The following is a 25,035-nucleotide window of genomic DNA, read 5'->3' as shown; positions in this document are numbered from 1 at the left end:
ACAGGCAATGTTGATCACGTGCACACAGCAACAGGTGACTTCATTTCAGTAGAAGCAATCCATCAGTGGCACCAAGCAATGTTGAGCAGGTGCAGACATCAACAGGTGACATCTTTTCAATAGAAGCAGTCCATCAGTGGTACCAGCAATGTTGAGCAGATGCACACAGCAACAGGTGACATCTTTTCAGTAGAAGCAGTCCATTAGTAGCACCAGCAATGTTGATCAGGTGCTGACCGCAGTCTTTATGGACTATCACTATCACGAATCACACTGTTCATCAGCAGAAATTAAACATGTCCTTGTGGCACCAATCATGTAGAAAAAGTGCAAATAACAGTCCATAATTTTTTACAATCACTGATCACACAGTTCATCAGCAGAAATTAAACATGACTAAATGTCACACATCATATTGAAAAGTGCAGCACCATCACTAATCAGACATTTCAGGCATGAACAATAGTTTGAATACACATACAATGCTTTTACACTAAACATACAAATCATAACAAACACACAAATGATATCAGATAATTGTCCTATTAACTATTACAATACACAAATACCAGTAAACCTATAACATTTATGGGTGTCAGTGCAAGCCACAACAAACAAGTGAAATAATATTTAGGAGATAGGTTGGGATCACTTCTCTGGGATTATAAAAGGAAAACACACAAAACACTCACTCATCTTTCATCCACATTAAGTACTACTGTGTAATTGAATAGTGTTAACTGTGTAAATGTAACTCTGTCCAAGATTTGATGTTCATCATGTGTACCAAGTACTAGTGGCAGCAATGTATAACAGTCAATAATAGTTAAGTCAACGTCATAGTCATCATGTCAAGACCAATGTTTGCCAAGCCAGATCAAAATGTACGGTTGCTGAACAACTGTCAGTGAGCCAAGATATGCACATGCTTCCTCTCTCAAAAAAAAGTATATACTGCTTAGTGATTTAACAAGTGTGTGTATAGACAATCTTCCTTCCACTTTAGTGTTCTAGTCTGCCATCTTCATCCTCCTTGTTCCATATAAACCAACAAAACAATATGCTCCTCATTTACTTTACCTCTTATCCACCAAAACTCCAATAATCATCAACTTCACCTAATCTCAATACCTCAATAATACGTCGATACATATAAACCTCAGCACCAATATCATTTCACTTCCATAACAACTCTTTCCTCTAGTCAGTCTCCTCGAACAAGTACAGACAAAATCCTAGTGCAACTTCAATTCATCATCCCATACACTCCAAAGACACAGTGTCCACACACAACCTCTGTGTAATCCATCTGACCCAAATTTTCTACTCATTATAAATTATAAGATACATTTTGGTTCCTTGTCCATCATTAAATAAAAGAAATGCATACATTACCTCTAACAGACTTTAGTTCGAATAACTCTCAGTAATTAAGTACGATTACGGAGTGTGAATGATCATAATATTTCACAGTGTGTACACCACTTCAAGAATCAAAGCAGAAGCAAACATGTGGAGTATTTTTTGTGTCAAGTGTCACTTCCTATTTCAATTGCTCACGAAAAATGCAGTGTAATACTGTCAATGGTCTAAACCTAGTTTTGGTATGTCATGTCGTTAGCTTCCTTCCTATTAGCATAAATTTATACAGCTTCCATAAAACCTCAGCTCATGTGACTTCTATGACTTTCTTGTACTAATGTCGTTCGTCGAATTATAGCAGTTCATTTTCTTATCTTAAAAATATAAGGCACTGAGCGTAAGCAAAACAAGCAATAGCGAGTAAATATACCAGTAGAGAACAGAATGTCAACAAGTGGATGCAGCACAATCCCTACAACGAGGCTCTGCCAAGCGAACAATCTACAATTAATACCATAGTGTGACCTAAACTCTATGTAAGTACACAGTATATCAGCATTTCTATATTCTAAATTGAAGAGTAGTTATGACAACAAAACAGAAACGTGTAAATATGCAATCCATACGCACAGCAGCAAACATGCCTTACACAATAAACAGGTCATTAGCATCACATCAGCATAAGCAAATAAATGTTCATATGTAATCTTTATAAGTAAACATGAAGGAGCAAGCAGATAAATCACAAAGTATAACTTACATATCTAACCACATCAGCACAATTAATCAGGTGACAATTATAATTTAAATAAATAAGCACAGCAGGCACATAATTAAAAAATATGACATCAGTGAAAAAGCATAGCAGCCAAGCGATGCATAATATACACAAGTAATAACACTGTTCATTAATCAATAATTGTCAAAATCAGCAAATGTACACAAGCACGTCGCTTCACAAGTAAATTCATAGAACATGAAATTTAGCACAAAGTATGAATCACGTAATCGCGAGCAGCAAATTACGTCTAAAGTACGTACCTAAGTGGAATTATGTTACCTGAAAAATAAACTCAATTAATAGTTACCCTTTTTAGTTTATTACCTTTTTTTTTCGAAATTACATTCTTCCTGAAATTTTCTCCAAAGCAAGTCGTCTTAACGTCGGACACGCACAGAATTTACCTGAAGGTCTTAAATATTTTACACAACCGTATCCTGAAAAATACTGAACGTTAATAACATAATTTATGAAGTCCTTATAGCTTTATACAGAATTTAGTCGGAGAAATTAGACTGTGTATTTGTTTACGTCCGTCAGTGCATTCGCACTGAGCGCTCGATCAGCTGTAGGCGCGTGACGTAGGAAGTCATTGTTTGCGGTCAACGACTGCCTTGTGCGGCGCGCAGACTGACTGTTGCTTTGAGTATGTGCCGCCGCCAAAACACAGCGCGGTATCCTTGTACTCTCTTCGTGTTTACATGTAGCTGTTGGTTTCTCAAAAGTATGTCATTCCACAAAAATTTTTACGTTCGATATATGATGTATTCCCTTAGAGCGCCGAGATTTAAGAGTTTCTACTTCAACAGTGTTATCATGAATAATTTTGCGAACTCTAAATGGACCGTTATAAAGCAGAAAAAATTTGCGACACAATCCCTTTCCTTTGTGAGACAAACGATGAGACTTAATTAATACCTTCTGACCAACTGACAAAGTTTTTAAACGACCAGGACGTTTAGCTGATTTCTCTCTTCTTGCAGCCGCAGACGCAATATTTTGTAGGGCCAGGTTCACAACTTCAGAATGCCGCAGTTTTCGTGAAGGCGGAAAAGGAACGATTTCAGAAATGCGATTTGTCGGTGCTTTATTTTTTAATATCAGTGTAGGCGGTAAAGAAGTTGAATCATTAGGGAGTTCATTCAGAATATTTTGAAAAATATGAAGATACTGATCCCACGTTCTGTGATTCTGATGACAATAAAGACGACACAATTTATTGATTTCCTTCATCCATCTCTCTGAAGGATTAGATTGAGGGTGAAAAAGTGAAATGAAAATTGGTTTAATTTTACGACGCCGTAGAGTACGAAGCCAAATTTTAGAGCGAAACTGTGATCCATTATCTGATATAACCTTATCAACATGACCAACTTCCTTAAGAAAATGTTTGATGAAAGCATTAGATACTGCACGAGCTGTTGCTTTGCGTAAAGGTGTAAAACACACATGTTTTGATGTCAATTCCACTGCTACGAAAATGTACGCAAAACCATTAGTAGAACGAACCACTGGACCGAACAAATCGACTGCAGCCATGTCCTTTAATTTTGCTGGAATGATAGGAAACAACGGTGCTCTGTGAGAAATCGTTGGCGGTTTAGCCTTTTGACATAATTTGCATTTGGCCAGAACTGATCGTATACGTTTTTCCATATTACTGAAGTAACAATTTTCTCGTAATTTATGAAAACATTTTCTGGGACCAAAGTGCGCATAACTAAAATGTGTGTACCAAATCAATTTATTGACCCACTCATCAGGAATACAAACTAACCAAACAGAGTTGTCGACCGATTTTCGTTTGAAAAGAATGTCATTGCGAACTAAATAATGCTGTCTAATCGCTACGCTTTCCTTTCTCCTCCACTTCTCCTTAATGTCCTTCCAGATTGGATCCTTATTTTGCTCCTTAGCGATGTCCTGGAGCGAAGACGAAATAAAGTTCTCAAACGCAACACCTTGAATGTACATCAAACAATAATGGTTTTCTTTGCAGTCCTCTTCAGCACATTGTTTCAAACCCATAGGTGCACGTGATAAAGCATCAGCAACAATATTTGAAGATCCCTGTATGTAAACAATACGAAAATCAAATTCCTGTAGGTACAACGCCCATCGTGACAATCTGCCATGAGTTAATTTTGTCGACATAAGAAATTCCAGAGCTCGATGATCGGTGTAAACCTTAGTATGTCTGCCAAACAAAAATGTGCGAAATTTTGTGAAAGCCCAAACAACAGCCAAAGCTTCAAGTTCCGTAATCGAATAATTCTTTTCGGATTTAGAGAGAACACGACTTCCAAATGCAATAGTCTTCTGTACTACAACGCCGTTTTCTTCTATCTCTTGAAATAAATGTGCACCTAGGCCTTTGTATGATGAGTCCGTCGCCAAACAAAAATCTTTAGATAAATCCGGATGTGAAAGAAGTGGGGCAGCAACTAAAGCATCACGAAGTTGTTCAAATTCTGACTGAGCTTCCTCATCCCAACACCAATTAGAATTTTTTCCAGATAATTCACATAAACGAGGTGTGGCCAAATTGTCCAATCTAACAAAACGTCTAAGAAAATTACAAACACCAAGGAAACTACGAACATCACGTTTTGTGGTAGGAACAGCATAATTACGAATAGCGTCTAGTTTCTCTGGATCAGGAAGAATACCTTCTGTAGAAATAATGTGACCGAGAAATTTCACCTGAGAACGACCAAATTCTGATTTTTCCAAGTTCACTGTCATGCCAACTCGTGCAAAAATACGTAATAATGAATCCAAAATTTTGTTGTGCTCACTCCAAGAACGTTTAGCAATAAGAATGTCGTCAACATAAGAAGTAATATTGTCACGAAGATAAACAGGTAAAATTTCATTTAAACTGCGAATAAATGCTGCAGAAGATACAGTAAGTCCAAACGGTAATTTCCGAAACTGGTAACAGTTACCAAAGGCTAAAAAGGCAGTATATTTTCTACAATCAGGGTGGAGTTCTATTTGCCAAAAACTTGCGCGCATATCAATCGTGGATAAAACTTTAATTCCATGGAAATGTTGAAGAAGTTCATCTAAATTTTGTGGACGGTCAGTTTCAGGAATAATAATATTATTTATCTGTCTGGAATCCAGAACCAAACGAATTGATCCATCCTTTTTAAGAACAACGTGTAATGGGCTGGTATAAGGGCTGACTGCTGGCTCAATAATGCCCTGATCTAACATGTATTGAAGTTCATTCTTAACCTTGTCTCTGTAAGCCAAAGGAATAGCGTACGTTTTTCCTCGAAATGGTGTGTGTTCTTTAACTTTAAATAAATATTGTAAGCCTTGTATAGTTCCTGTGTGATGACTAAACACTGTAGCATGTGAAGTCAAAATATGGTGCAGCTCTTCTCTTGCAACGTCATCTGGCACTTCTGCTTTTTCAACCTTTTCATTAATTAATTCTTCGCTACTAATTATATCCTCCATCGCGTCTCTGTATCTATTGTCATTGTCATTAATAAACACACTGTCGTCATAATGCTCAACGAAAACATCAGAAGTAAGAAACCTTAAACATTTTGTATCTGATTCAGATCTTGCTAAACACTCGAAAAATTTCAAACATTTCGGCATTCCGGCAACAGTCAAATTCACACTTCCTTCTTTAAAGTTCAAAATTGCCTTATGTGTGTTAAGAAACTCCATACCTAATATAATCTGTGTACTGAGTAATGGAACAATAATAAAATTAGCAGACAATTCGTATCCTTGACAAATGAAATTTAGGTTGGTCTGTTGTTTAACTTCCACACCTTTTCCAGAAATCGCTCCTCGAATTGTAGTTTTAGAAATAGGTAACACAGGACAGGCAATAGTTCTTTCACATATACGAAAAACTGATTCACTAATGACGTTCAATGGGCTCCCAGAATCTAAAACTGCAGTGAACTTATTCTTACCCACACATACTTCAATAACAGGATGTAAAAATGCGTCTACATTATTTTCCTTTTCATCTAGCAAAATGTCTCTCATGTCTTCCAGGCGTACGTAGTGTAAAGTCGTGGTGTCATTACCTTCTGAACCGTCTATATTGCTGCCAGAAGCCGAAGCTGCTAGTCATTGTCGATTGTCTGCGTCACGTCTTTGATTATTCCCGACATTTCGCGGATCAATTTCTACTATTTCCACTTGTCTCTCTGAATTTCTGTCACGCGGAGGATGCCAATTAGGTCCTTCCTGTCTGTTAGATGCAAATTCTTGGTTGTGTCTGTTATTAAAATTTCTGGTTTCCTGTCTGTCTGCATAACTACTTCTTGTATAATTTCGACTGTCACTTCTGAAATTATTGTTAGACCTACTACCCTGGTTATTTCTGTAGTAAGAGTTTCTATTATTGTATGAATAATTTCTGTCTTGATGATACCGATTACTGTTTCCGTATGATTGATCATTCCGGTAAGAATTACCGTTATAATTGTCTGTGTAATCTCTGTTAGAACGTCTGTTATTGTCATAAGGCTGGTATCTATTGTCCTGTCTGTTACGTCTGTCATTCTCAAAGTTACCCAAATAACGTCCGTTCCGATCACTATCCCTTTTCTCTGAAAATGTATTGTAATTACTGCTACTGAAAAAATTACAAGAAGTCCCGTCGTCGTTGTCATACTCAAGTTCTTGTAGCAAAGTCTTAAAAGTCTCAATGTCGTCTTTACATCTTCCGGCTAAAGCAATTTGTCTTATGGATTGTGGCAGCTTAGTTAAACAAATGCGAATTAATTCAGTCGGGCTATAAGGGTTGGACAGGAACTGATTCTTTCGAATCATGTCTTCAAAGTATTCTGCCGGTGTGCGGAACTCAGACTGTTTAAAATTACGCTGCATAATCAGACTATGCTTGACTCTGTCTTGTGTGTTTTCGGACCAATATGCCGATAGAAATGCATGATAAAAATCATTCAGATTATTACACTCTCTAATGAGTGCGCGCATCCGCGTCGCCGGTTCGTTTTCTAAATATCCACACATAAATTCCAGTTTGTGACTTAGTGGCCAATTTGGTGGGAGTGCATACATAAATTGATCTAACCATGCACATGGATGTATGTCATTCTTAGAATTGCGGAAGATCTTAAATTTCCGAACAGTCAAAAAGTGTTTATAGTCAAAGTTTTCGCCTCGTGGCGACAAAGACCTACCGCGTCTGTCCCAGTTTGAATGTCGATTATTGTCAAGTTCGCGCGCCTGGCGCTCTCTTGTTGCATCCCGTAAATGAAACAAATTACTTTCTTCAAACCCCTCTGGTATCTGTGATTCTAAATTTCTTTTGCCGTCTTTTCCTACGATTTCGCCTTCAATTTGTTTGACTTGCTTTTTTAATACCTCAAATTCCCTTTTCACGCGTTCATTAAATTTTCCCTGATTTTCAACATGCTTATTTATGTTCTGATACTCTTCGGTTTCTGCAAATGGCAATGGTGCTGTATCATCTGAATCTCTGTCCCCATGTAAACTAAGATTTGTCAATTTATCTGAAATCTCCTCAACTCTTTCCGATAAGTCACCTATTTTTTCTTTCTGTTTATTTACGTCTTCCGTAAGTGTCGCGACTCGGGTTTCAGTGTTGACACATTTGGTAGTTAACTGTTCATATTGTTGTGTTAGATTATTTATTCTGTCATTTGGTACGGATTCCTCGATTCTCTCAAATATTTCTTTCTTATCGTGTGCACGTTGTAAATTTAACTCTGAAAATTTTTGTACTATCGCGCGATCTCTTTCTTCCTGTTCTCTATCCTGTTCCCTTTGCCTAATCTCTACTGCAATTAATCTATTATTGTGAGAATTCAAAATCGGTTGTACTTCTTCTCTGATTTCTTTCTTTAACTCATCTTTCATATTTTTGAAACATGTCCCTATTCGTGAGTCTAACCGTGTTTCCATTGTTTCCATCTCTGTTTTAATTGTTCCTATTTGTGAGTCTAACCGTGTTTCCATTGTTCCAATTTGTGATCCCAGTGAGTCTAACCGAGATCCCTGTGAGTCTAACCGTGTTTCCATTCGTGCTCCCAAATTTAATATAGCACTCATCAACTGCTCCATAATAGCCGGTTCGAAATTCTTTTCGCCCCTAATATTTCCCGCGAAACCAACTTCTTTCGTCATAGCTGTAAAGCTATCTGTGTTCGATACTATTCCAGAATCTTCTGTCGTTAATCTCGAATTCTGAAAATTTTCTGATTGAGAAAAATTTTGAAATGGTTCCGGACTATTTTCCCGACTTATTACATTGTTTTCCACTTCATTATTCATCACACTGTTTTCCTCTGTTGGCGAGTTCGCCATGTTAACAATTTCGTCATTCTCACTATTCATCATTTTTGCCTTTTTCATTGATCGCGTAATCATTTACAAAACATACAAAACTCGTCACTGTACGAAAATTACACACAATGACTCTTTATCATCAACAATACCATTCACTCGAAATGTTTCCCTCAAACACGATTAACGAACAATTGAAATAATTGCACTAAATCGACAAACGCGTATACAAGACAACAAATCAAATTCAGAGAAAAAATACCATTATAAGAATGACAATTACCAAATCTACACATGCAAAACAGACTATAATTACTAAACTACAAATTGCTACAACAATGCTACTGTCTACTATTTTTACAATCAGAAGATTCCAAGGGACGATCCGAAGCAGCGGTCGCCACGTGCATGGGGGCTTAATTATATGCAATGAAAATAATTTTAATTTCTGCTTTAGTATTAGTCTGTCCGATTACGAAGTCTCGTAACGGTTGGCCCTGACTAGTATTATTACGCTATCTGACTGCTTAGAACAACAACAAAGAATGAAATGGCAATTTTCATTAACACAATTAATTAATTAAGTCCCCAGCAACTATAAAACCTACGAAACCAAAGCACAAGTGTAACTGTTCTGCGTGTGGAAGTATGACTCAACGTACGCATCTGGCACGGTTCTTCTTCAATAACACAAGAAATTTTAAATATCATTTATACTGAATTAATTAAAGAAAATAAAAATACCATAATTACTCAAGAAAACCAGAATTACACTCTAATACAAGAACACAAGCCAGATGCTTTGTTGACTGAACCTGTAATGACGCATTATTTAAAACATGGAAATAATGAAAAATAAATCAAGTTTCGTTACCTTCATATATTGACCAAAATCACTCTAATCATTACAATATATCTCCACACCGACTCGCTATTACCACATCTCAACAAGAACTTTTCAGTATCACATCTCAGCAAGCACTCCCTACTAGCACATCTGAACACGAACTGACTACTACGAGTCCTCGACAAGCACTGACCTCTAGCACATCTCAATAATGACTGCCCGTGGAGGCGGCGGAACAATGCTCTCTAGCGATCTCTGGCGCTGTGGCTCAGTGTAGCCACCTTCCAACACCTACGATTATCATCAAAATTACGATAATATGGTGTATCACACGAAATACGTAGGTGAACTGAGGAGTTCTTTGTAGGGAGGACACAGCATATTACACTCCTGGAAATGGAAAAAAGAACACATTGACACCGGTGTGTCAGACCCACCATACTTGCTCCGGACACTGCGAAAGGGCTCTACAAGCAATGATCACACGCACGGCACAGCGGACACACCAGGAACCGCGGTGTTGGCCGTCGAATGGCGCTAGCTGCGCAGCATTTGTGCACCGCCGCCGTCAGTGTCAGCCAGTTTGCCGTGGCATACGGAGCTCCATCGCAGTCTTTAACACTGGTAGCATGCCGCGACAGCGTGGACGTGAACCGTATGTGCAGTTGACGGACTTTGAGCGAGGGCGTATAGTGGGCATGCGGGAGGCCGGGTGGACGTACCGCCGAATTGCTCAACACGTGGGGCGTGAGGTCTCCACAGTACATCGATGTTGTCGCCAGTGGTCGGCGGAAGGTGCACGTGCCCGTCGACCTGCGACCGGACCGCAGCGACGCACGGATGCACGCCAAGACCGTAGGATCCTACGCAGTGCCGTAGGGGACCGCACCGCCACTTCCCAGCAAATTAGGGACACTGTTGCTCCTGGGGTATCGGCGTGGACCATTCGCAACCGTCTCCATGAAGCTGGGCTACGGTCCCGCACACCGTTAGGCCGTCTTCCGCTCACGCCCCAACATCGTGCAGCCCGCCTCCAGTGGTGTCGCGACAGGCGTGAATGGAGGGACGAATGGAGACGTGTCGTCTTCAGCGATGAGAGTCGCTTCTGCCTTGGTGCCAATGATGGTCGTATGAGTGTTTGGCGCCGTGCAGGTGAGCGCCACAATCAGGACTGCATACGACCGAGGCACACAGGGCCAACACCCGGCATCACGGTGTGGGGAGCGATCTCCTACACTGGCCGTACACCACTGGTGATCGTCGAGGGGACACTGAATAGTGCACGGTACATCCAAACCGTCATCGAACCCATCGTTCTACCATTCCTAGACCGGCAAGGGAACTTGCTGTTCCAACAGGACAATGCACGTCCGCATGTATCCCGTGCCACCCAACGTGCTCTAGAAGGTGTAAGTCAACTACCCTGGCCAGCACGATCTCCGGATCTGTCCCCCATTGAGCATGTTTGGGACTGTATGAAGCGTCGTCTCACGCGGTCTGCACGTTCAGCACGAACGCTGGTCCAACTGAGGCGCCAGGTGGAAATGGCATGGCAAGCCGTTCTACAGGACTACATCCAGCATCTCTACGATCGTCTCCATGGGAGAATAGCAGCCTGCATTGCTGCGAAAGGTGGATATACACTGTACTAGTGCCGACATTGTGCATGCTCTGTTGCCTGTGTCTATGTGCCTGTGGTTCTGTCAGTGTGATCATGTGATGTATCTGACCCCAGGAATGTGTCAATAAAGTTTCCCCTTCCTGGGACAATGAATTCACGGTGTTCTTATTTCAATTTCCAGGAGTGTATCTTGGATGGAGAATCATCGACAGATGTAGAAGTGTGCTCCAGGAAAGCGCCTTGGGTCCTTTGCTTTTCATATTGTATATTAACGATCTTGAGGGCAATGTTAACAGTAAGCTCAGACTTTTAGCAGGTGATGCATTTACCTACAACGAAATAAGTCCGAACGAATCTGTAGAAATATTCAATCAGATCTTGATAAGATTTCAAAGTGGCGCAGAGTTTATGAGCTTATTTTAAATGTTCAAAAACGTAAAATTGCGCACTTCAGAAAACAAAAAAGCCATAGTAACCTATGAGTGTTATTAGTGAGGCACAGTTGGACTCTGTAGATTCATGCAAATACCTGGGTACAACACTTAGTAGGGACAATAAGTGGAATGACATCATAAGCTCGGTAGTTGGTAAAGCAGGAAGCAGCTTTCGGTTTATTGGCAGAATACTGAAGAAGTGCAGTCACTATACAAAGGATATACTATAGCATACAAATGATTTGTGCGATCTATTCTAGGATGTTGCTCAAAGGTTTATTCAACGTGTACAGAAAAGGGCAGCACACACGTTCACAAGTTAGTTCGACTAGCAGGAGAGGGTGTCTCTGGGATGTTGAAAGAACTGAACTGGCAGACTCTTGAAGATGATGGAAACCATCCCGAGAAAGTCCACTAACAAAGTTTCAAGAATCGACTTGAAACGACGACTCTAGGAATATACTACAGCCCCCAAACATATCGCTCACATAGGGATCGATGAGATTAATTACAGCGGGCACAGAGGCATTCAAACATTTTACCAGTGTTCCACACGTGAATGTAACGGGAAAACGCTAATAACCGGTAAAGTAGGAAGTGCCCTCTGCCATACACTTCACAGAGTATACACACAGGTACAGTTGTAGATGGTGATGAACCGGAGCAAAGAGGTGATGTGTCAAAACTGGTCTCTTGTTGGAAGAAATGTATTCATAGCCATGGTGATTAGATGGAGAAGTAAATGTGCAGACTTGAAGAACAAAGATGTGGAATATTAATAAAATTCGTTTTATTTAAAAAGGTTTCTGAGTTTTCCATATAAAATTCAGAGGTATTAATTTTCAGCACGCCCTCGTACACTTGTTAATGATACATAACGCACTTAACCTGTAATCGAACAGGCTAATTAAAGTAATGCAATTAAGTGCATCAGTTGCATTCAACAGAAGCGAGAATATAACTAAAGTACGACGCAGCAGCTTTGATTTCGACGTGTATAATCTACGCTCAAGTGCCAAAGAAACAATCGGCCAAATATTGTGTAGGGCCCCCGCGAGCACGCAGAAGTGCCTCAACACGACGACGCATGGACTCGATTAATGTCTGAAGTAGGGCTTGAAGGAGTTGACGCCATGAATCCTGCAGGGCTGTACATAGATCCGTAAGTGTACGAAGAGGTCGAGATCTCTTCTGAACAGTACGCTCCCCTTGTCTGGGGAGTGTGGTGGCCAGCGGAAGTGTTTAAACTCAGAAGACTATTCCTGGAGCCATTGTGTAGCAATTCTGGACCAGTGGGGTGTCGCATTGTCCTGTTGGAATTGGCCAAGTCCGTCGGAATGCACAATGGACATGAATGGATGCAGGTGTTCGGACAGGATTCTTAAGTACGTTTAATCTGTCAGAGTCGTATCTAGACACACCAGCGGTCCCATTTCAATCCAACTGCACACGCCCCACACCGTTACAGAGCCTGGACCAGCTTGAACAGCCCCCTGTTGACATGCGGAGTCCATGGATACATGAGGTCTCCATACCCGAACACGTCCATCCTCTCGATACAACTTGGAATGAGACTCGTTCGACCAGACAACACATTTCCAGTCATCAACAGTCCAATTTCGGTATTGACAGGCCCAGGCGAGGTGTAAAACTTTGTGTCACGCAGTCATCAAGGCTACACGTGTGGGCCTCCACTCTGAAAGCTCATATCGATGACGCCTCGTTGAATGATTCGCGAGCTGACACTCGTTGATGGCCCAGCACTGAAATCTGCAGCAATTTGCGGATGGGTTGCACTTCTGTCACGTTGAACGATTCCCCTGAGTCGTCGTTGGTCCCGTTCTTGCAGGGTCTTTTTCCGGCCGCAGCGATGTCGGAGATCTGATGTTTTACCGGATTCCTGATATTCACGGCACACTCGTGAAATGGTCGTACGGGATAATCCCCACTTCATCGCTACCTAGGAGATGCTGTGTCCCATCGCTCGTGCGCCAACTATAACACGACGTTCAAACTCTCTTAAATCTTGACAATCTGCCATTTTAGCAGCAGTAACCGATGTAAGAACTGCGCCAAACATTTGTTGTCTTATATACGCGTTGCCGAGCTCAGCACCGTATTCATTCTGTTTACATATCTCTGTATTTGAATACGCATGTCTACACCAGTTTCGTTGACGGTTCAGTATATTTTATGCCGCGACTAAATTGATGGGCAGAACCATTTGCACATTACTCTCAAATACTTACATCAGAACAGCTGACGTAGCTCTGCCACGAACTACGTCTAACTCTAAACTCCTCAAGCTGTCTCTCAGTGTGTGGCGGAGTGTACGCCTATCGCTTCCTTCTTTCCATTTCCATCCTAGAACGCCGCACAAAAGCAACGGCTGCCGCCGAAGCCGCCTGCTGAACTCCAGTGTCCCGTCGAGAACCTACCGTGAGGTCAGTATATCGTGCTACCTGACTCTTCTTCCATAGAAGCCACCGAGAATTAAACAGGACACCTCTCTGTCCCCCTGAAGCTCTCGTGCCTCGTAAACGAACCTGTGACAAAAAGCACAGCTCTTCTTTGTATTTTCTCTGTGAGCTCCGTTAATCCTAGTCGTGATAATTCAAGACTGACGAGGTAAACCAAGTAGCCAACTGAACTAGAATTCGGTAAAGGATCTTTCCAGAGGGCGAACTACATATCCTTGGGATTCAGGCAATGAATCTCAGGCTGGCACCTGCTACAACAAGTGTCATATCGTCACCGTAGCTAAGGCCGCTGCAGAGGCATATTCCTTTGCAATTCATGTTTTGCTGCTGTTTCCAGCGACTGATTGTCAACAGTACAATCGAATGATAATGGGTCTTTCCACATTTTTATCGCAGTACGTTATATTTATGTTGAGAGTCAACTGTCAGTGCTTGCAACAAGCGTCTGTGTTCTGCGGGCCTTCTACACCTACATCTACATCTGCATCCATACGACGCAAGCCGCATTACGGCGTGTAGCGGAGGGTGCTTCGCGTACCAGTGTCGCGCCCCTATTTGCCTGTTCCAGTCGCGCTTGGTTTGCGGGAAGAACAATTGCTGGCCGTGTGGACTCTGTCAGTCTACCGTCACAGTCTTTTCGCGAGATATACGTACGAGGAAACAACATCAGAAATTTGACATTAGACCACAACGTGGCTCAGAAGGCCTCTCTTGCACCGTCTGCCATTTGAGTTGGCTGAGCACTTACGTGACACTTTCGTGCTTACCAGATGAACCTGTGACGAAACTTGCCGCTCTGCTTTGGCTCTTCTCCATTTCCTCTGTCAGTCCTAACTGGTACGGATCCCATACTGACGAGTAATATTCTGGCACTGGAGTGTTTTGTAAGCTGCAATATTTCTTTTGTTGATGCTCTACATTTCCTGAGGATTCTTCCAATGAATTTCAGTCTGGCATCTCCCTTAGTTGCTATTAATTATATGCGGTCGTTCTACTTCAGATCGCTCCGTACGCATACTCCTAGATACATTACTGGCCAGGGCAGCAGTCGAACATTTTCTGTATCCAGAAAGGCCCGTACAGGACCTGCAACATGCGGTCGTGCATTATCCTGCTGAAATGTAGGGTTTCGCAGGGATCAAATTAAGGGTAGAGCCACGGGTCGTAATACATCTGAAATGTAACGTCACTGTTCAAAGTGCCGTCAGTGCGAATGAGAGGTGACCAAGACGCGTAACCAATGGCACCCCATACCATCACGCCGGGTGATACGCCAGTATGGCGATGACGAATACACGCTTCCAATGTGCGTTCACCGCGATGTCGCCAAACACGGTTGCGACCATCATGATGCTGTAAACAGAACCTAGATTCATCCGAAAAAATGCCGTTTTGCCATTCGTGCACCTAGTTTCGTCGTTGAGTACACTATCGCAGGCGCTCCTGTCTGTGATGCAGCGTCAAGGGTAACCGCAGTCATGGTCTCCGAGCTGATACTCCATGCTGCTGCAAACGTCGTCGAACTGTTCGTGCACATGGTTGTTGTCTTGCAAACGTCGCCATCTGTTGACTCAGGGATCGAGATGTGACTGCACGATTCATTACAGCCGGCCGCTGGTGGCCGAGCGGTTCTGGCGCTACAGTCTGGAACCGCGCGACCGCTACGGTCGCAGGTTCGAATCCTGCCTCGGGCATGGATGTGAGTGTTGTCCTTAGGTTAGTTAGGTTTAAGTAGTTCTAAGTTCTAGGGGACTTATGACCTCAGCAGTTGAGTCCCATAGTGCTCAGAGCCATTTGAACCATTTTTGATACGTTACAGCCATGCAGACAAGATGCCTGTCATCTCGACTGCTGGTGATACGAGGCCGTTGGGATCCAGCACGGGGTTCCGTATTACCCTCCTGAACCCGCCGATTCCATATTCTGCTAAAAGTCATTGGATCTCGACCAACACGAGCAGTAATGTCGTGATACGATGAACCACAATCACGATAGGCTACAATCCAACCTTTATCAAAGTCGGAAACGTGATGGTACACATTTCTCCTCCTTACACGAGGCATCGCAACAACGTTTCATCTACATCTACATGACTACTCTGCAATTCACATTTAAGTGCTTGGCAGAGGGTTCGTCGAACCACAATCATACTATCTCTCTACCATTCCACTCCCGAACAGCGCGCGGGAAAAACGAACATCTAAACCTTTCTGTTCGAGCTCTGATTTCTCTTATTTTATTTTGATGATCATACCTACCTATGTAGGTTGGGCTCAACAAAATATTTTCGCATTCGGAAGAGAAAGTTGGTGACTGAAATTTCGTAAATAGATCTCGCCGTGACGAAAAACGTCTTTGCTGTAATGACTTCCATCCCAACTCGCGTATCATATCTGCCACACTCTCTCCCCTCTTACGTGATAACACAAAATGAGCTGGCCTTTTTTGCACCCTTTCGATGTCCTCCGTCAATCCCACCTGGTAATGATCCCACACCGCGCAGCTATATTCTAACAGAGGACGAACGAGTGTAGTGTAAGCTGTCTCTTTAGTGGACTTGTTGCATCTTCTAAGTGTCCTGCCAATGAAACGCAACCTTTGGCTCGCCTTCCCCACAATATTATCTATGTGGTCTTTCCAACTGAAGTTGTTCGTAATTTTAACACCCAGGTACTTAGTTGAATTGACAGCCTTGAGAATTGTACTATTTATCGAGTAATCGAATTCCAACGGATTTCTTTTGGAACTCATGTGGATCACCTCACACTTTTCGTTATTTAGCGTCAACTGCCACCTGCCACACCATACAGCAATCTTTTCTAAATCGCTTTGGAACTGATACTGGTCTTCGGGTGACCTTAGTAGACGGTAAATTACAGCATCATCTACAAATAACCTAAGAGAACTGCTCAGATTGTCACCCAGGTCATTTATATAGATCAGGAACAGCAGAGGTCCAAGGACGCTTCCCTGGGGAACACCTGATATCATTTCAGTTTTACTCGATGATTTGCCGTCTATTACTACGAACTGCGACCTTCCTGACAGGAAATCACGAATCCAGTCGTACAACTGAGGCGATACCCCATAGGCCCGCAGCTTGATTAGAAGTCTCTAGTGAGGAACGGTGTCAAAAGCTTTCCGGAAATCTAGAAATACAGAATCAACTTGAGATCCCCTGTCGATAGCGGCCATTACTTCGTGCGAATAAAGAGCTAGCTGCGTTGCACAAGAACGATGTTTTCTGAAACCATGCTGATTACGTATCAATAGATCGTTCCCTTCGAGGTGATTCATAATGTTTGAATACAGTATATGCTCCAAAACCCTACTGCAAACCGACGTCAATGATATAGGTCTGTAGTTAGATGGATTACTCCTACTACACTTCTTAAACAGTTTCACCAGGCAACGCCGGTCAACTGCTGTTTGTGTGTGTGAAATCGGTTGGAAACTTTCCTCATGTGAGCACGTTGTAGGTGTCGCCACTGGCACCAACCTTGTGTGAATGGTCTGAAAAGCTAATCATTTGCATATCACAGCATCTTCTTCCTGTCGGTTAAATTTCTCATCTGTAGCATGTCATCTTCGTGGTGTAGCAATTTTAATGGCCAGTAGTGTATTTAATGAAGTAATTAGTTCCAGTTATTGATGTGCATTCGTGTAATCATGCAGTAACAAGTCTTTGTTGTCTATGTGTTCGAAATACGTTACATTTGTAAACGTCCCCGCACCAAGCGTCGATCCTCCACAGCTCCTCTTCCACTTTGCTGCAGTTTTCTAGCGTTGCGACTTGGCTGTATACAACAGCTCCATCCGCGAGGGGTTCAGATGTTATCTACTACATCACGCCCACAGGGTGGCGCAGATGAAACTAGCCCATGTAAATTTAAAAAATGCAATGAAATACACAGTGAAAGATACGTCTATAGAAGGTGCTGAAAGTAATCCCCTGCAACATCAGTACACAGCTGTGCACGTCTAAGCATATTCAGATATACCCGGTGTGAAGTTCGGTTATCGATGGCAGCAACTTCACCGCTGATGGTGTCTTTCAGTCCCTGTACTGTGTGTGGATTGCTCCTCAAGTACACCCACAGGAAAAAATCACATGTTGTTAAATCCGACGAATGTGGCGGCCATAAATGTTTGCTGACAGTTCGTTCCTCAGTGAAGACACCATGGACTCGTTCCGGGGATACCTTAGACATGTGACATGTTGCCCCATCTTGCTGGAATAACCAGTATCCACTTTCATATTCAGCGAGTTGAGTACAAAACGTGAGAGATTTCAGGGCACTCTCACTTCCGATTCAGGGTAGGGAATATGATCTACTGCGATTTGACTTCATACATTGTGATGAAATGGTGGGCAGCAGTTTATGGTCTTGTTTGCGTGCTCTAGGGAAAAAAATACAGTAAGCTTTACCTGCGTTCAAAGGAACGGGGTGCCAACTTAAACGACTGCAGTAAAAGCATGGTGTTGGTGGGCCGATAAAGCGCATTTTTTCGGGGGAACGATGAGGAGACATTTCCAGACGGCCGCGTGCGGCTGTCACATTGTGCAAAACACATTAGCTTGCCGCCAGACAGGGGACAGACATCCAGGTATACGGACTAGCGCCGAAAAGTCGCTGACAGCGCATTGTAGGCTGGGAATATAGCAGAGCATGGGCCCTTGTTAGCCAGCAAGCCGCCGAAGGAAATGTAAACAATCTGCAAATGTCTGTGGGACAGGGAATCTGGCGTCCAGACGCTTTTTCAAAAGATGTTTGTGAGAGCATGAAGCTTTTACGAGTTTATGGCCGTTCTTTGCAAACTTTGAAATGGACGGAACAGGGGGGATAACAATCTGTTGATGGAGGGCTGTGCTTCCACCCTGTATTGAGTTAGCAAAAGACACAGCAAACGCGTGGGAAGGAAGCTGCGAAGCTGAATTTTTTTCCGTTTTCTGCCAATTAACTTTAAGTCTCTGATTGGCCAAATCGGTTTGCAATGCAAAGACCTTTCTCTGAGCTTAGAATACTGAGCTCCAGCTCGTGATCGGCTTGTGTGAAAGTGGGGGAAGTCAAAAAAAAGGGAAATGTGCTTTTGGAGCCGAGCTGAGGAGGAAACAGGGAGAAAGGAAGAAAGAGCACTCTGGTACAAGTCTCTTGTACTGGCACTTCGCTAGTAAAGAACTGCATGTCTCTACCTAAACGGTGAGATTTGTGTCCTTTCCTAGTGTGCGACTTAGAGCCTGTGCCAGTCACCTTCTGAACTGTCAGAGGTACTGCTTATGTCATCACGGTCACAACAAGTGATGCGTGCGTGTACTTATTTGTCTTGAGTCGGCCATCTAAATCATTTGACGTATTCTGACACGCACAGTCGTGGCACAGAGTCAAATTGGTTTGGCAGACCAGCAAATGGGTCCACTTGCACACTGGAATCCATCAGGGTTTCAGAGGCTCGTAGGGAAGTACCTGCGTTCTGAATTAACCGAACACGAGACTGAGTACTTGCATTTTTTGGGAACGCACATTTAAACAACACATTGCTGCCGTCCATGACCTCAGTTGCCAAACGCATCGTGGTGTGCCGCCTTGACCAGCAGGATGGTAAAGTATTCGCTGCTGTGATGTAGGGCTATAATATATACTTCTCAGCACCCTGTTCATTCGAACCATATTTTTCTTTTTTTCTTGTATGGTAGAATATAGATGCTTGGTGGTGGCGTAGTTTGATGCCATAACCTGGATTCACGTGTATGAAGTGAGATAGAGCGAGTAGTGTTCTGGTTAGTGTCGTGTGTCGATCCCCAGCAGATCACTTTGTCCACAATAGATCCCATTTTAGTAAGCCTTTTGTTAAATAAATATTTTTTAAATGATGTTTCTTTAATAATTCTGTTGTCATGTTTAAGATCAATAAATCGATTGTGAATTAGACTACAACTTCTCTCTGAGTTCTGATTAACAGTTCCTTCGCAGTTCTATGACAGTCTAGATCAGAAACATAAGGAGTAGCTTTTTTACTTGGTGTCCACTGAGTGGATCTTTTACTTCCTTAACATTAATCGTCTTTCAAACGTATCAAAAATGTCCATATATGCAACTGTGTTGAGGGTAGTGCCAAAAAATATCGGTCTAATGATGCGCGTTGTTGTTACACAGCACCAAACGCCGTTTTTTTCATCATGGGGTTGTTGCTAACACACAATGTTAGAATTCTCCGTTCCCCAGTACCTCTTGTTCTGGGAATTCACATGATCGGAAAGATGAAATCATGCTTCATCACGCATAATGTAATGGAAAGGCTCTAGCAAACCATTGTTGGTGTTATTCGAAAGCCACGTGCAGTAATGTACACGTTTCTGGCTGTCATCGTAGCGTATCTGCTGCACAACCGTCACACGAAATGGTTTCAAATTAAGACTTGTCAAAATTCGCTGGCAGTTCCTCCTACTACTGTTGAACTAATTTACGTCTAGAGTTGTTGGGCTCCAAACAATTCTTCGTCGAATGTCTGCAGTAACTTCTGGAGTGCGAAATGAAGGAGTTCTTGTCGTTTTACATTTTGCACACATCCATAGGTGCGTCAATTTTTATACAGTCTCTGTGATGTTCTCTTCGCTAGTAGTTCTCTATCCGGATACTTCATCGCGAAATAAATTCTTTCTTCTATCGAGAAAGTCATTTTGCAAATCGCAAAGAGAAAGGTCTGATGATCATGATGTTTGGTTTGTGGTGCGCTCAAGTGCGCGGTCATCAGCGCCCGTACCAAATCCCAATTTTTTTTCACAGTCCAATCTAGTCTCTGTCACGAATGATGAGGACAATACCCAGTCCCCGGGCAGAGAAAAATCCCCAACCCACTGGGAATCGAATCCGGGACCCCGTGATCTAACAGCAACGCTAGCCACTAGATCACGAGCTACGTACAAAAAGTTTTGAGTTCACTGACGAAGTAAACTGAAATGCTGACAGTCTATTATTGCATAAACTGTCCATTGTTGAAGCTGTTTACTCTATTTCAGAAGTCGAAATACTGCATTCGCATTCAAAGGGGAGGCCGGCTATTCTTAACTGTGCCACACTGAACACAGAATGTGGAAAGTATTGGTCCTGTAACACTCTCCCGGAGCACGGCCCAAGTTACTTTTACGTCAGAAGATTTCTCTCCTTTCAGAATGACATGAAATGTTGTGCTTGTTACGAGCTCTTCAGTCCAGTCACACAGTTGGTGTGCTATTTCATACGCTCATATTCTGCTCCTTAGGTGGCCGTGTGGGAACTGCAACGAGTGCATGCCGGGAAGTCATGGGACGCAGCCTCTCTACCGGGCCGCCTCCGTCTGCGGCGTTCCGGCTCTAGTGGTCCAACAGCGCGAACTCTGCTGCACTCGCTACAGTTCTCTCGAGGGACGACCGTCCGCAAACGACAGCTTCTTCCACGACCAGCTTCTCGGAGCCTCCGGCGATATCCACCGAATCCACAAAAATCTCTCTGTCTGTGGAATCAGTACTGATTCCTGTTGAGGCCATTTTCTTTCTCCAGAGGTTCGTGAGCATAAAATATGTTCCATAATCCTACAGCAAAATGGCGTCATAGATTTAGAACTAGAGTCACGTGTATCTGTGCGGCTCTCTCCTTGAAAACGGGAATGTGATGCGTCTTCTTATAGTCGCTCGGAACCCTTCGTTTCTGCAGCACCCTATGATATACTTATGTAGAATTGGAGCAAATAATTTCGCAGAAATAACGTAGAATGTTACACGCATCACATCAGCTTTCGTTGTCTTCCATGTGCTGAGAGGTTTTAGTTCATATTCTCTATCATGAGTACTTATCTGAGTTTCTGTCATTTCAGTGTTTGCCTGATGGTTGAATGAAGCCACCATTTTCCGAATATTTCACAATGATGCAATTCTGAATTCAGTTTTTAACTTTCACTTTCCGCTTAATTTGCTATAAGAAGACTTGGAGGCTGTGTAAATGTAAAAGGTGGTGGTAAGTTCCTATGGGGCCAAACTACTGAGGTCATTGGTACCTAGACTTACAAACTACGAGGTCACTCCAAATGAAATGCACACTTTTTTTTTTCAATCCATCTTTTATTCTACATGTTTGAAAGTTTTACAGTGTGTAGATACATCCTTTAGGAACAATATTTTCATTTCTCCACATAACTTCCATCCCTCTCAATTGCCTTACGTCACCTTGGAAACAGCGCCTGTATACCCGCACGGTAAAATTCTGGACCAACCTGTTGGAGCCACTGTTTGGCAGCGTGCACAAGGGAGCCATCATCTTCAAACCTTCTTCCACGAAGAGAGTCTTTCAGTTTCCCAAAGAGATGATAGTCACATGGAGCCAGGTCAAGACTGTAATGCGGGTTTTTCAGTGTTGTCCATCCGAGTTTTGTGATCGCTTCCATGGTTTTTTGAATGACATGTGGCTGTGCATTGTCGTGCAACAGCAAAACATCCTGCTTTTGCCAATGTTGTCGAACATGACTCAGTCGAGCTTGAAGTTTCTTCAGTGTCATCACATAAGCATCAGTATTTATGGTGGTACCACTTGGCACGATGTCCACAAGCAGCAGTCCTTCGGAATCGAAAAACACTGTAGTAATAACTTTTCCAGCAGAAGGTGCGGTTTTGATTTTTTTTCCTTGGGTGAATTTGAATGATGCCACTCCATTGATTGCCTCTTCGTCTCTGGTGAAAAATGATGGAGCCATGTTTCATCACCTGTCACCTATTCTTGCAAGAAATTCATCTGTACCATTCTCGTATTGCTCCAAAAGTTCGCTGCATACCGTTTTTCTTGTTTCTTTGTGAGCCACTGTCAACATCCTGGGAACCCACCCGGCACAAACCTTTTTTAACGCCAACACTTTCAGTATTCTGCAAACACTTCCTTCCCCTGTCCCAACGTAGCGTGACAATTCGTTCATTGTGATGTGTCTGTCAGCAGTCACCAATTCGTTAACTCTCTGTGCACATTGTCTGGAGTGTGTGCAGTACGAGGTCTGCCGCTACAAGGACAATCCTCAATATTGCCGTGCCTGCTTTCATCACGTAACCTGCTTGCCCACTGACTAACTGTACTGCGATCAACAGCAGCATCTCCATACAACTTTTTCAACCTCTTGTGGATGTTTCCCACTGTCTCGTTTCCACAGCACTGGAATTCTATGACAGCACGTTGCTTCTGACGAACGTCAAGTGTAGCAGCCATCTTGAAGACGTGCTGTGACGGCGCCACTCACGGGAGCAGGTTGAACTAAGTTTGAAAACAAGCGGGAAGGATATATCTACACACTGTAAAACTTTCACACATGCAGAATGAAAACTGTATTTTTACCAAAAGTAGTGTGCATTTCTTTTGGAGTGAACCTCGTACTTTAACTAAGGACAACACACACACATACACACACACACACACACACACACACACACACACACACACACGCACACACACACCCATGCCCGAGGAAGGAATCGAACCTCCGACGGCGGGAGCCGCGCAGACCTTGGCAAGGCACCTCAGAACGCGCGGCTACGAGGCGCGGCTGTTTAAATGATACTGATCTGTTTGCTATCATTATGTAAAACAAAAACTACTTTGAATTTTCCTTCAAATAATTGGGAATTTGCTTGAGGCAGGTCGTCAACATTTATTTTCGATATATACGAAGACAATAACTTGTTCTCGAAAGAACAGTTACTGTTGATGACCGTGCAGCTTTTCCCTGGAATAAATGATGACTAACTGAAAACCTCAGCTGCCGACAAGTGTTGTTGATATACCTCGATGTGGACAGCTGAAAATGTGTGCCCCAACCGGGACTCGAACCCGGGATCTTCTGCTTACATGGCAGACGCTCTGTCCATCTGAGCCACCGAGGACACAGATGAATACCGCGACTGCAGGGACTGATCCCTTGCACGCTTCCCGTGAGACTCACATTCCCAACTGTCCACAATTCTACGTATGTATTGTACCTTATAGACATTTGCCCACCTACTCATTACTCGCGCACGCTTTGGCGATTCCCGTAAGAATACATATGTAGAATTGTGTACAGTTGGGAATGTCTCACGGGAAGCGTGCAAGGGATAAGTCCCTGCAATCGCGCTCTTCATCTGTGTTCGCGGTGGGTCCGATGGATAGAGCGTCTGCCATGTAAGCAGGAGATCCGGGGTTCGAGTCCAGGTTGGTGCACACATTTTCAGCTGTCCACATCGAGGTATATCAACAACACCCGTCGGCAGCTGAGGTTTTCAGTTAGTCATCATTTATTTTCGAATTCATTGAAAGCTTACCTTTACTCTCATTTCGACTTCGTCCAACTTTTGTTTGGCAACAAGACTCCGACTTCGTTTAAATATGAGTTGAAGTTCTCTTTGTTTCCGCAACAAACTTTCTAATTAACTCTCGAACATCGGCGGTTCTTCCCAAACTCTCATAAACTTACTCAGACACGATGTTATAACAGCCTTGGGCGCACAATCGCCGATCCCCTTCTGCATGTTGACTGAGCCGGAACGGTCGGGTCTGTTAGTTACTTGCAGGTCTAAGACAGTCCGTTCTACAGTCGATTCTCTAACGACTCGTGATCATTTTGAGAACACCATTTCAGAACAATCTGCTACCAACTTCTGCCCACGGTACTTGTTTTAATGGCGTGACTGCCAAGAAAGAGTTGAAATCCACACTGATGTCATAACATGATCAGGAAATTTACCGGCAATACTTTCAAGTCCTCTGTGGAGCGTCCTGCCACTACAGCTCTTCAGGCAGCCTGTCTGTACAGGCACCTGGTTACTGCGTTTGGCCCATCTTTGACGCTGACGATCCCCTGATTATTTCGAATTCGGAATCTGTAAATAACATCACCACACATTACCAAATTCCTTACGGCAAGAAACACGCCGTCAGCATCGGCTTCCAACTTCAAAATGGCTCTGAGCACTATGGGACTCAACTGCTGAGGTCATTAGTCCCCTAGAACTTAGAACTAGTTAAACCTAACTAACCTAAGGACATCACAAACATCCATGCCCGAGGCAGGATTCGAACCTGCGACCGTAGTGGTCTTGCGGTTCCAGACCTTCCAACTTCACCGGTCAAAATGGCAGTCAGCATCTAAAACAGCACACTCTCGCTCTGGAGCACAGTAGAACTGTAGAGCTGGTACCAAGCGGTAGTGTC

The 25,035-nt window shown here is 43.0% G+C and overlaps 1 non-coding gene across 1 annotated transcript; it reads right to left on the bottom strand.

Moving 5' to 3' along the window:
• Positions 1 to 23,655: 23,655 nt before the first annotated feature.
• Positions 23,656 to 23,729, bottom strand: Trnat-ugu (transfer RNA threonine (anticodon UGU)). Its single transcript has one exon. It is a non-coding gene; the product is annotated as a tRNA-Thr (tRNA).
• Between the last annotated feature and the right edge of the window lie 1,306 nt (positions 23,730 to 25,035).

The sequence above is a fragment of the Schistocerca nitens genome, chromosome 8, assembly GCF_023898315.1.
Source record: "Schistocerca nitens isolate TAMUIC-IGC-003100 chromosome 8, iqSchNite1.1, whole genome shotgun sequence".
NCBI lineage: Eukaryota > Metazoa > Arthropoda > Insecta > Orthoptera > Acrididae > Schistocerca > Schistocerca nitens.
Note: the sequence above shows the minus strand (reverse complement) of the source record. Positions and strands in the feature narration are given on the sequence as shown.